The sequence below is a fragment of the Amblyraja radiata genome (assembly GCF_010909765.2).
Source record: "Amblyraja radiata isolate CabotCenter1 chromosome 42 unlocalized genomic scaffold, sAmbRad1.1.pri SUPER_42_unloc_2, whole genome shotgun sequence".
Lineage (NCBI taxonomy): Eukaryota > Metazoa > Chordata > Chondrichthyes > Rajiformes > Rajidae > Amblyraja > Amblyraja radiata.
In genome coordinates, this window is record NW_022630088.1 from 1,192,092 (window position 1) to 1,206,092 (window position 14,001).

Genomic DNA, 14,001 nt, shown 5'->3' on the forward strand with positions numbered 1-14,001 from the left:
AGGAAGCTGAACACAAATTTGGTGGCCTTGCATCCGGCTTGAAGTGCAATGAAACTGGACTTGAATTTGGTGGCCTTGCACCCTGCTTGAAGTGGCATTTCAAGGAATAGCCGTGAGTCAACTGCCAGACCACCAGCCTTGAGTGAGTGAGCTGCCAACACACCAGGCTTGAGTGACTGAGCCACCAGCCGAATAATCCATTTGGCCCGCAATGCCTATACTAGTCCTCTGGAAACCAGTCCATTCAGCCCACAACACCCATACTAGTGCTCCAGAAAGCGTCCTCCCCGCCCCCCCCCCCCCCCCCCCCCCCACCCCCCACTGGCGGCCAATATTGGAATTGGTGGAGAGGTGGAATATTGCGTTGGGGGACCAGCCCTCCCATGTGAAGCTGGGACCCAACGGGTCCTACAGTCAAGTATATAATAGATAGTGTATCCATTCCTCTTCTAATCCTCGTGTACAGGAGGATGATCACTGAACCTGGGTACACATGACAAAGTATCATTGAAGCCAGGGAGCATGAGACCACAGAGAGTAGAGCGATGGTGATGGGTGGTACAGACCTGGTTGAAGGAGAGCAATTGCAAGGCGTTTCCATTATCCATGAGTAGGCTGGAAAATTCGTGCATGTGGAAGATAATCCCGGGAAGGTTAGTTGGCATCAACTACAGTGTTGCCTCAGGTGATAACTGCATCTGCACCTCTTCATCAGTGCATTCATCTACTGTGTTTTTGCTGTGATTTGTTCTCTGTCCGAACACCGGCTTTGGAGATCATCACATTCCCCCGGTGCCCACCCTTCCCGGGTCACACACTGTCCCATCCCCCTGTGGCCCATACTCCCTGGGTCACACTGTCACCTCCTCCCCAGGTCCGACGCTATCCAACCCTCCCCTGCTCACATGCTGCCTCAGCCTCCCCGATCCTTCACATTGATTGTAGAGTGCAGCCATAAGCTGACAGAGAGGAGCAGCATCACAAAGCCTGGCAAGTGAGATGGATATTATTGAGGAAGTTATTTTTGAAAGGTAGGTGGTTGAACAAAGGCTAGAGATGAAAAATCCAGGGTCTCGGCTGAAGGATTGAGTGTTGGAGATTGTGAAAATAAAGAAAGGAATATAAGAGGCATTGTGGAAATTAAAAAAAAGATTTAAACTTACAAATTGGATTCACCTGAAACTGAGACAAGCTTTAACCTTCCCCTGTTAAATTGCAAAGCCAGCGAAACGCACTAACCTTTGCTTTCAGTAACAAAGCTAACACAATGTTGATGTTCCCTTTCCAATAACATAAGCAAGATAACAAGCACAGCTTCATGAATGTCTCCTCTATAATATAAACATTAGAGAAATTTTCAGATTCTTGGCACTAGCCTTTGTTCTATAAGATCATAATGTGCGTGATGAAGTAGAAAAAAACAAAATGCTTGTTCTGCAGAAATATAGCCTTCTCATATAACCATATATGGGTAACCCTTCCTCGGTCAGAAGAAGCTGTCGATCTTAAGAAGCAAGAGGCTGTACTATGATCTTTAGATACGGTATTGCTGAATCGTTGGTTATTAATATGTAATTAGCCCCTTTGTGTGGATGAGAACTGTATAGTCTGTAATCTGCATACTGTAAAGAGTTTTACCACACCCGCCTGGTGAAATAAAGTTTGTACTATATGATCACTGATTTTATTTGCGTTCTCGTCTGTTTAAGAACATTGAACCATAACAGCAGGAAATGGGGAGAAGTTAAATCGGTGCGAAACAGCGGAGAGGGTGGGGGGGGGGGGGTGGGGATAATGCGGGTGTGCGGTTTGAAGTGTTACTTAAAATTGGAGAATTCACTGTTCATACCATTGGATTGTAGGCTAGCCAAGCGGAATTTGAGGTGCTATTCCTCCAGTGAGCAAGTGTCCAAAGACAGTGAGGTTGCTGGGGGAATGTGAAGAGAGTTAAAATGGTTGGCAATTGGCAAGACAAAGCATGGACTCGGCGACTGTTTTGCCGAACACTTATACTTTTTCCGGTTGCTAACCGTTTTTACTCCTCGTGCAGATTTCTCCCTTCTCTCCTCCCTTTCCACTTACATTAATTCATCTCGCTTCACTATTTGCAACTCTTCACTCCTTTTGTTTCACACCTGTCTTTTCATCTCTGGTCTTTCTCCAATTATCAGCCTATCAAAAACTCCCCTCACCTGCATCCACCTTACTTAACAGGCTTTGATCTGTCCCTCTTCTTGTCTACATTTCTGCCCACTCATCTCCACCACAATCAGCCTGAAGAAAGGTCCAGACTTGAAACGTCACTTATCCATATTCTCCAGAGATTATGGTTGACCCCCTGAGTTCCATCCAGCACATTGTCTTATTCCGATATTCTGTTTTGATCATTCTAATTAGGGGGCAGGAACAGTCAGGATGAGGGTTGCTGTTGTAGCTGGAGCCAAGGGGACTGAGTCAGATGGTGTTAAGTTTCTCTCTTTGAATACACAGATGTAACGCCTACATTCTCTGAGCTACTGACACAGTAGAGCAACTACCAATTGTTCCAGCTGACAAAATTCTATCCGGAGAGACTGAAACAGGCGATTGAAGAAGGGGTTGCCAGTCTCGGCTTCATGATGAAATGGGAGGGATGTTTCAATGACCAAGAACACGGGGTAAGTGGAAGGAACACGGTGACCTCTGTTTCCTGTCCCAGAACTGACGGCATTAGGGGGAAGAATCAATTCTAAAATGGAGTTGTTCTTCTACAAAAGCACGGTCTATTAGAACAGAAGAATGGCTGGGTGCCAAGTCTGAATGACTTTGTAAATTTACAGTGGCTTGCAAAAGTATTCATTCCCCTTGAACTTTTCCACATTTTGTCACGTTACAACCACAAACGTAAATGTATTTTATTGGGATTTTATGTGATAGACCAACACAAAGTGGCGTATAATTGCGAAGTGGAAGGAAAATGATACATGGTTTTCACATTTTTTTACAAATAAAAAACTGAAAAGTGTGGCGTGCAAAAGTATTCAGCCCCCTTTACTCTGATACCCCCAAATAAAATCCAGTGCAACCAATTACCTTCAGAAGTCACCTAATTAGTAAACAGAGTCCACTTGTGTGTAATACAATCTCGGTATAAATACAGCTGTTCTGTGAAGGCCTCAGAGGTTTGTTAGAGAACATTAGTGGACAAAGCATCATGAAGCCCAAGGAACACACCAGACGGGTCAGGGATAACGTTGTGGAGGTTTAAAGCAGTGTTAGGTTATAAAAAATATCCCAAGCTTTGAACATCTCACGGAGCACTGTTCAACCTGTCATCCGAAAATGGAAAGAGTTGGCACAACTGCAAACCTACCAAGACATGGCCGTCCACCTAAACTGACAGGCCGGGCAAGGAGAGCATTGATCAGAGAAGCAGCCATGGTAACTCTGGAGGAGCTGCAGAGATCCACAGCTCAGGTGGGAGAATCTGTCCACAGGACAACTATTAGTCGTGCACTCCACAAATCGGGCCTTTATGGAAGAGTGGCAAGAAGAAAGCCATTGTTGAAAAAAAGCCATAAGAAATCCCGTTTGCAGTTTGCCACAAGCCATGTGGGGGACACAGCAAACATGTGGATGAAGGTGCTCTGGTTAGATGAGACCAAAATTGAAGTTTTTGGCCTAAATGCAAAACGCTATGTGTGGCGGAAAACTAACTGCACATCACCCTGAACACACCATCCCCACTGTGAAACATGGTGGTGGCAGCATCATGCTGTGAGGATGCTTTTCTTCATCAGGGACAGGAAAGCTGGTCAGAGTTGATGGGAAGATGGATGGAGCCAAATACAGGGCAATCTTGGAAGAAAACCTGTTAGAGTCTGCAAAAGACTTGAGACTGGGGCGGAGGTTCACCTTCCAGCACGACAATGCCCCTAAACATACAGCCAGAGCTACAATGGAATGGTTTAGATCAAAGCATATTCATGTGTTAGAATGGCCCAGTCAAAGTCCAGACCTAAATCCAATTGAGAATCTCTGGCAAGATTTGAAAATTGCTGTTCACAGACGCTCTCCATCCAATCTGACTGAGCTTGAGCCATTTTGCAAATAAAAATGGGCAAACATTTCAGTCTCTATGTGCAAAGCTGGTAGAGACATACCCCAAAAGACTTGCAGCTGTAATTGCAGCGAAAGGTGGTTCTACAAAGTATTGACTCAGGGGGGCTGAATACTTTTGCACGCCACACTTTTCAGTTTTTTATTTGTTAAAAAATTTGAAAACCATGTATCATTTTCCTTCCACTTCACAATTATACGCCACTTTGTGTTGGTCTATCACATAAAATCCCAATAAAATACATCTACGTTTGTGGTTATAACGTGACAAAATGTGGAAAAGTTCAAGGGGTATGAATATTTTGCAAGCCACTGTACATGGAACACAATATGCAGGACAGGTTGCCTTTTCAACAAATACATTAAGATGGAACCCTGCAGTAATAACATGTGCTTCTTTCAAGGCCATGAAGAAGCCAAGATTGAAAAAAACAGCTGACGCTCCATAGATAAGTAATAACTTGTTATTGGATGAGCTTACATAGATACATAGAAAATAGGTGCAGGAGTAGGCCATTCGGCCCTTCGAGCCTGCACGAGCCTGCACCGCCATTCAATATGATCATGGCTGATCATCCAACTCAGTATCCTGTACCTGCCTTCTCTCCATACACCCTGATCCCTTTAGCCACAAGGGCCACATCTAACTCCCTTAAATATAGCCAATTAACTGGTCTCAACTACCTTCTGTGGCAGAGTATTCTAGAGATTCACCACTCTCTGTGTGAAAGATGTTGTTCTCATCTCGGTCCTAAAAGATTTCCCACTTATCCTTAAACTTTGACCCCTTGTTCTAGACGTCTCCAACATCGGGAACAATCTTCCTGCATCTAGCCTGTCCAACCCCTTAAGAATGTTGTAAGTTTCTATAAGATCCCCCCTCAATCTTCTAAATTCTAGCGAGTACAAGCCGAGTCTATCCAGTCTTTCTTCATATGAAAGTCCTGACATCCCAGGAATCAGTCTGGTGAACCTTCTCTGTACTCCCTCTATGGCAAGAATGTCTTTCCTCAGATTAGGAGACCAAAACTGTACGCAATACTCCAGGTGTGGTCTCGCCAAGACCCTGTACAACTGCAGTAGAACCTCCCTGCTCCTATACTCAAATCCTTTTGCTATGAATGCTAACATACCATTCGCGTTCTTCACTGGCTGCTGCACATGCATGCCTTATTTCAATGACTGGTGTACCATGACACCCAGGTCTCGTTGCATCTCCCCTTTTTCTAATCGGCCACCATTCAGATAATAGTCCTCTTTCCTGTTTTTGCCACCAAAGTGGCAAACAACACACAATGTGCTACACTAGTATTTAAATATGCTGTCTGACCTGCTGGATTACTCTAAGACATTAAACTGTTCACTTATCACTCAATTGACAAATAAAATAAACAAAAGTACATATGCTAAAATCTATATTACTAAAAGCCTCATCTTGACCACTTCCTGCCTACGTTGTTAATTGATTAAAAAAAAAACGCGACCCTATATCGCTATGATTTTTGGCCATCTTACTCGCAGTCCTCCTCCGCTGCAGCATCCCCAAGTATTTTTCCGATCGGTGAAATAATAAATAAATTAAGAATGTTTAGAAAATCGTGAGATCAGCTGATTGGACCTCTCGCCTGTCAATCACCATGATGTAGGTAACGCCCCTTCCAGGGGTGGGGGGGGGGGGGAGCAGGGGTATAAGGCCGCGGATGCCGGACGTCAGTCAGTCACTTTGGAAGATCGTGAGGGAGAGTCCACAACTGTGATTCTAACCTGTGTCAACTGAACTGTGAGTCTGCAATGTACTTGCAATAAATGATTTGTTATCTCTTAATGAAAATACAATGAGTTGTTTGGCCTGCCCTGTGCTTGAAACTACAATGGAAATGGAAATGAAATGGAATAAAAATGCAATGAGTTGTTTAGCCTGCCATGTGCTTGAAACTGCAATGGAAATGGAAATGAAATGAAAATACAATGAGTTGTTTCGCCTGCCCTGTACTTGAAACTGCAATGGAAATGGAAATTAAATGAAATGAAATGAAAATGCAATGAGTTGTTTGGCCTGCCCTGTGCTTGAAACTGCAATGGAAATGGAGATTAAATGAAATGAAATGAAAATGCAGTGAGTTGTTTGGCCTGCCCTGTGCTTGAAACTGCAATGGAAATGGAGATTAAATGAAATGAAATGAAAATGCAATGAGTTGTTCGGCCTCCGCTGTGCTTGACACTGCAATGGAAATGGAGATTAAATGAAATGAAATGAAAATGCAATGAGTTGTTTGGCCTGCCCTGTGCTTGACACTGCAATAGAACTGGAAATGAATAAAATTAAAATGCATTGAGTTGTTTGGCCTGCCTATAACCACTCATTTCGGTCCACAAGGCCCCTATAAGCCGAAAAACCAGTCACTTTTGCCCAAAATACCCGTATTAGCCCAGGAGGAGCATTTTGGCCATAAAGACCAGGTAAAGTCCAGAAAAAGTGCCTTTCACTGAGATTTCACTCTTTTTTTTAAATAAAGAGTCCCTTCAGCCTATTAGGCCTGTACTAGCCCAGGAGGAGCCCCCCCGGCCCATCAGTAAATATGCCCCCTGCAAGTATTATCCCTCACCAATCTGTGTGAGTGATTGGTGGTGGTCGGAGGGGCCGTAGGCGCGGAATGGCAGCCACGCTTCCGTCAGTCTGCCCCAGGGCAGCTGTGGCTACAGACGTAGCTTACCACAACCGCGTGTGACTGAGGAGTGAATGAATAATGCGATGTAAAGCGCCTTGAGTATTAGAAAGGCGCTATATAAATCCCATCCATTATTATTATTATTATTATTTGTCCCTCCCTTCGTCGGCTCCCTGTGAGATCCACGCCAGGATAGACTTTCCTCCTTCATTGCTGTGATCTGCAGAAAAAGATGAAAAAATGTCTAAAATTGATTCTCCACCCTCTCCCCCCTTGTCTCGCACACAGAGTCTCTCACCTGTTTTGGGCAGAATTTCTGGCAGTTTCTGAGCTGCCAGCCCACCAGGCCCGAGTGACTGAGCTGCCAGCCCACCAGACCCGATTGACTGAACTGCCAGCCTACCAGGCCTGAGTGACTGAGCTGCCAGCCTACCAGGTCGGAGTGACTGAGCTGCCAGCCCAAGTATCCATTCGGTCCACAATGTCCATACTACCCCTCTGGAAACCAGTCCCTTTGGCCCACAACACCCATACCAGCGCACCAGAAAGCCCCCCCCCCCCACTGGCCACCAATATTCAAATTAGTTGAGAGGTGGAATATTGCATTGGGGGCCTAGCCCTCCCATGTGAATATGGGACCCAACGGGTCCCACTTAGTCTAGTCTACAATATAAACAAAATATTCAGCAGGTCAGTTATTTATGCATCAGTGGGAAGAGAAGCCGAGTTAATGTGCAGTGAAAGTAGGGGATGAGCTGCAGGAAATGTTCAAGAGGGGAATGTCTTTGATTGGGTAAAACTGGGGGTAGGTATAGAAATAAAGAAGTTATCTGGTCAATTAGTGAATGCCAGCTCACAGAGGGTAAGAATGTAGATGAAAGAACATAATAGCTTCAAAATGCAGAGCGGGAAGAAATGCAGGTTGGACTGGACGCGTCCATTCCTAGTGGGATGCAGTCCATGTGAGGCCAAAAGGAATTGGATTAATTTCACATCAATTTCAACACAGCCATCATTGGCCTGAATGGCCTGTTCCCGTGTTGAACTCTGCAGTGTTCTCGGACACTGCCAGGTGTGAAGCGAGTTTCATGCTGTCAGGACTCTGGGGGTACACAGTTTGTCAGCACAGTGTCATGGGTGCATGAAGATGCAATCCAATGCCTGTCAATATGCTCAAAGCTACCAGAATATCCAATCACTGAACAGTTTATTCCCTCCCCATTAGCATTGTCTCAGCCACTTCTCCACATATTCATTGTTGTTCTTCAAAGTAGGAAAGCGCAGAGACAGTTTCACACTCTTGCTCAGTCTGGTGATGGAGAAGGGTAACTGTGCCCAGCGGGTGATGTGGGAATCCTTTGTGAAAATGCAGAATGAATTACCAAAGCTGGACAAAATACTGAAAGAAATCCAGGAGCTCGGTACGGTAAATCAACACACTGAACTGAATATCACATTGAAACTCTGCAGTTAACAATGTTATTCTAATTAAAATAAGAATTGTACCAAAAGCAGAATGGATCATTTTTGGAATATCGGAAGGTAACCCCGAACTGAACGTGTTTCAAAAGAACTTACTTAATTACGGGCTAATAATGGGGAAAAAAGCTTATACTCAAATTCTGGAAAAACGCTCCAATACCAACAATAAAAATGTGGATTTCAAACATGTTCGAAACATTACACCTCGGCGGCGCGACTCTCGTCAGCAGCGGCCTCTGCAGTCCGTCTGCGTTTTTATTATTTTATGTCTATGTTTTTATGTAGTTTTTGTTATTTTTTGTTGGGGTATGTGTGTGGGGGGGGGGGGGGAGGGGTGGTGTGGGGGGGGGGGGGGGAGGGGTGGTGTGGGGGGGGGGGGGGGGAGGGGGTAACTTTTAAATCTCTCCCTGCACGGGAGACCCGACCTTTTCTTTGTCGGGTCTCCGTTGTCGTTGGGGCTGCAACGAGGAGCGGCCTCCAACAGGAAGACCGGGAGCTGTGGTGCCGACTACTCGCCTCACCGTCGCGGAGCTGGCCGAGTCCAGAGCGGGTGGAGCGGTGGTGGACGCTGCTGCGACCCGACCTCCGGAGGTTCGGTGGCTGCAACTGCGGGTTTGGCGGATGGCGGCACCGGGAGCCCGCGGGTCCCTGGAGGGAGACCGCTTTTCGGGGCTTCCGCAACGGCGACTTCTCCCGCCCGAGTTGCGGGGTTGAAGAGCTCCTGGAGCGGTGCCTTACAGCACCGCCCCGCGCGGCTTGGAATGGCCGCGGGACTGCGAGTGCACGCCGGGGGCTCTAACATCTAGAACCCGGTGTGCGACCTTGCATCACCCGGCGTGGCTTTAATGGCCGCGGGACAATTCGCCATCGCCCGCCGGGGGCTTTGACTCTAACATCGGGGGGGAGAGTGCAGTGGAGAGATAAGTTTTTGTTGGCCTTCCATCACAGCAATGTGATGGATGTTTATGTAAATTATGTTGTGTCTTGGGTCTATTTGTTTGTAATGTATGGCTGCAGAAACGACATTTCGTTTGGACCTCAAGGGGTCCAAATGACAATAAATTGAATTGTATTGTATTGTATTGTATAGATGAGACTCCTCCTAGCAGGCAAAGCAGACCACTTCCAAAAGACGTGGTCTGCATTTATGGAACTATTACAACCATAAGGTGCAATAGTAATTAAAAAAATAAATGGTACCAGGATCTGGTAATGGGGGGTACAAAAAAAAAACACGGTTGGTATATCCTTTTTTGCGGAGTTTTGTGTTATAATAGAGCGATTGTTTCTCCTTTTTTAGTTTTCTTTCTAGGGTCTATTTCCTTTCTTTACTTCCTTCTCTAACCTCTTCTCTAAGGGGCTCTCTTTTCCCAACACTTTCCTGCACCTTCACGACTCTCGCTCACTTTTCTTACTTCTTTTATTTCTACTTTTTTTAAAGCTCGAAAAACGAAGTGGTACAACAAATGTAATAAGATATATGTGATGTGTATTACTGTAATTTACTGTACTTCTAATAAAAATTATTTAAAAAAAAAAATATCCAAAAACCCCCCCAAAAAACCCCAATGTTATTCAAGTCTGGTTTAATGAATGCTCGTTGATTTGAACAGGTCCTGATACACAAGAATACATGAACATCACCGAAGGTTTAACTGAATTACCCTCTCATATGGAAGGTGAGTGTTGAAATGTACAGTTCACACCAATGACTTGTTAGAATTGATGTAATATTGAAACTGTTCAGAGCTTTGCAGAATGGGAAATCAGAAGATCAAAGACAATTGTTAGACTGACACAGGGATTCACTATGGATTGCTTCTTTGTCTGTAGATTCAGGTTTAGCTTAGTTTAGTGTATTGCCACATGTACTGAGATACGGTGAAAAGCTTTTGTGACATGTTATCCAGTCAGCAGAAAGACAATATGTGATTATAATCGAACCATTTACAGTATAGATAAACTATGAGGGAATAACGAGGTAAAACGAGGAAGGTAAAACGAGGAAAGTCCGATGAAGGATAATCTGAGTGTAACCAAAGAGGTAGATAACCAAAGAGTCAGTGAATTGATTTAATTCAAGGATATTGAACTCATTCTTGTAGTTTTTAATGTTGAGTTTGAGTTGAGCCACCTAACATTGTGTCCATTATCTGCTTGTTCCCGTGCAAGATGTTCAACAGAAACACAAGGAGACTCTGCGATCACAGACTGAAACACTGAGCGTGAACACCATCCTGGTGAAGGAGAAGGTTAAGGATTTCCTGCTGCTTGATTGATACGCTGAGCTCACAATCATCTCCACTGTTCGAGATCGGACACTGGTGGAACATGAGCAGCTGGCAAGAGGCCGGGACTATGAGGAATGGCAAGAGAAACATCTCCGGAGAAAACTGGAAAAAAATCACGACTGAACAATTGTTCCACATCAGCTTTTCCCGGAGTAATTCCGGATCTGGGAGTTCAGCATCAATGGCCGGATTCCCGGGGATCGGAAAAACAACAATGGTGCAAAAGATTGTTCATGACTGGGCCTCGGGAAAAATATACCAACATTTCCACTTTGTCTTCAGTTTCAAATTCTGGGATTTGAACACTATTAACTGCAGAGTAACCCTGAGGGAACTGATTCTGGATAAGTATCCTTACTTTAAGAATATCATGTGAGAGGTCTGGAAGAACCCAGAGGGATTGCTGTTTATATTCGAAGGTCTGGATGAATTCAAGAGTAGAATCGATTTTGCTGACAGTCAGAGAGACACAGAACCTCGGCACCAGTGCCCAGATCCAGAATTCCGGTGTGAAGTGTCTGAAATTGTGTACAGTTTAATCCAGCAAAAACTGCTCCCAGGGTGTTCCGTGCTAGTGACCATCCGCCCCACTGCGTTACATTCACTGGAAAAGGCAGAGATCAGTGTCTGGGCAGAAATCCTGGGATTTGTCAGTGAGGAACGGAAGGAATATTTCACCAGGTATTTTGAGGATCAGTCGGTGGGAGCAGCTGTTTTCCAACACGTGAAGGAGAACGAGATCCTATACACCATGAGCTACAACCCCTCCTACTGCTGGATCCTCAGCCTGACACTGGGCCCCTTCTTCACACAAACACACTGGGACCCGCAGCGAGTTCCCAAGACCATCACACAACTATATTGCTACTTTATTTACAACATCCTGAAAAACCACGGCCGTGAGATTGAGAGCCCCTGTGATGTGTTACTGAGGGTTGGTCAGATGGCCTTCACTGGAGTGGCCAAGAAGAACATTGTGTTCACAGATGGAGATTTGATCAAAAACAATCTGCAGCCTTCCCAGTTCCTGTCCGGGTTCCTGATGGAACTTTTGGAGAGAGAGGGTTCAGCCCGGAGCGTGGTGTACACCTTCCCGCACCTCACCATCCAAGAGTTTGTAGCCACATTTGCACAATTCATGGCGACTCCAGATCGCGGAGATATCAAGACATTCCTCATTGAAGCCCATGGCACGACAGACGGGCGATTTGAAGTATTTCTCCGTTTTGTCGCTGGTCACTCCTCCCCGCGGTCAGTTTGGATCCTGGAGGAGTTTCTGGGTCAATTCTCTCATCAAACACTCTACCGATTGATTGACTGGGTGAAGGAGGAGGTTAAATGCCGGGCTGGAAACATAAGGAGTGAAGCTGGTAAACGGAGCTTCCTGAACACGCTACACTACCCGTTTGAGTCTCAGAATCCTGCACTGGCTCAGCAGACACTGGGATCATTGGAAACACTTTCATTCCGTAAACTGGGACTGACCCCGATTGACTGTGCGGTCTTGTCTCATGTCATCAGGCTCTGTGATACAATCAAACACCTCGAACTGTGGAACTGCCGCATTCAGTGTGAAGGTCTCCAGCGGCTGGGACCGGCTCTGCACAAGTGTCAGCACTTGAGGTAACTGTCCGTTTGGCGCTAACACTGAACTGTAAAATTGTTTCACTATTTTGTTATTCCGTCCATCACCACTTATATGGGGCCGAGCGGCTGTCACTGTGCACGGGGGGCACCCCTATTTTACCCACCTCCACTGGGTCACCGGTGGTCGTCCCCTTCCCCCGGGTCGCGCGAGTTGCCTGCTGCCCTACCGCCGTTCTCTGCACGGGGAACATTTCCCAGTCGTCGGGGAATGAGAATAAATGGTGAGTCACTAAACACCACAACCACAGAGATTTATTCAATAATTTGCGGAGGTGTTTCAAGAAATATCAGTTTGTGAGAAGTTTTCTCAGCTCCTGGGTTTGTATCAGTTTGTTTCTTACTCTGTCTGTTTGTGTTTAAACTGGGAAACAACAGCCTGGGAGATTCCGGAGTGAAACTGGTGTCTGCGGCTCTGAGGAACCCGGACTGTAAAATACAGACACTGGGGTAAGTCCCAGACTGTGAGAGATTGTGTTTACAGTCACTGGGTGTCTGAACATTATTATGATCAGTAATTGTGTCACTGATAAACACTGGGGATTTGCACCGTCTCCTGTCTCTCTGTGTCCCTCACCCTCACTCTCTCTCATCTCCAGGCTGTACAGTGTCGGTCTCACAGATTCTGGAGCCGAGAATCTCGTTTCCGCTCTCAGTACAAACCCCTCACTGGCGTACCTGTGGCTGGGACAAAACTCCCTCACAGACCGATCTGTCCCCACTCTCCGCGTCCTCATACTGAACCACCTGAGACTGGAGCGGATCTGGTGAGTGTTTGTGTTAATGTTTAATGTGATAAAATAGCAACTTCTCCTGTGATTTTGTTCTGTAAGTGTTGTTGAAAAATCAACCCCAGTCACTGTTATTGACACTGTTGTTTCATCTGTTTATTTCCTCTTTATTCCTCGACTTGTTTCAGGCTGGGGGAGAATAAGTTCAGTCCGACCGGGGAGAAGGAACTGAGGTCGCTGCAGGAACCCAGACCCGGACTGAGAGTGGACGTGTGAACATCTCAGGGTGTAAAGGTCACCGCCCTGGGGACGGGAATATTGTTGGCCAATTCTCCACACTCCCCTTTAAACGGCCGCCCTCCCCTTTAAACCCCAACGCTTCCCGGGCCGGCCGGGCTGTGAGGTCAGAGGCGACCCTGCCCGCTGTCACGTGAGCCGGGTACGAGGCGCTGCCGCTGATGCCGGATATCCATTGCTGCCCTCCAGTGGGGGACAGGGGAACTGCACGATCCCGGATGTGACTTTATCAGCTCCTGCTGTGGATTGATGGTGACAACAACAGCAACATTGTTCAAACTGTTCATTCACACAGCAATGTCTGTTACTGCTTTATCATTTGTAAATCAAATGTAAATAGTTAATGATAGTAAAAAAAATTGAAAGTTAGTGGATGTCTAGATGACTAATATTTGCAGAACTCAATAAACACTTGTCAATTCCACTCCCTCCAGCTCGGATCATTGCAAATTTGATCACAAATATGTGGCCGTCCCAATCTCCCCAATATTTACTTCACTCCTTTCTACCCCTCCCCTCCCAAACCTTTCTCCGCTGCTTTCTCTCTGTTTACCCTCCCGTAATTTCCCCCCAACTTTACCACCCTCCCGATCAACCATCAGTCTCCTCTATCATCTTGCTCCCCCCATCCTGCTCCCCACTCCTCTTCACCTCCTCAGCCACCCCCCCCCCCCCCCCCATCCTCACGTCCTAGGTCTCAACCCCCTCCTGCTCCGCCTTCCTGCTACCCTCTCCTCCTCCCCCTCATACCCTTTCTCTCTTGCTCCTTCCATCACCCCCCCTCCATCT

The 14,001-nt window shown here is 46.1% G+C and overlaps 2 long non-coding RNA genes across 2 annotated transcripts; one reads left to right on the forward strand and one right to left on the reverse strand.

Moving 5' to 3' along the window:
* Positions 1-433: 433 nt before the first annotated feature.
* Positions 434-13,569, reverse strand: LOC116969051. Its single transcript, XR_004410605.1, has 3 exons — positions 13,482-13,569; positions 11,711-11,714; positions 434-444 (listed from the first exon to the last, which is right to left on the reverse strand). It is a non-coding gene; the product is annotated as an uncharacterized LOC116969051 (long non-coding RNA).
* On the forward strand, positions 12,886-13,636 carry LOC116969048. The gene is made up of 2 exons (XR_004410602.1): positions 12,886-12,951; positions 13,104-13,636. It is a non-coding gene; the product is annotated as an uncharacterized LOC116969048 (long non-coding RNA).
* Positions 13,637-14,001: the final 365 nt, after the last annotated feature.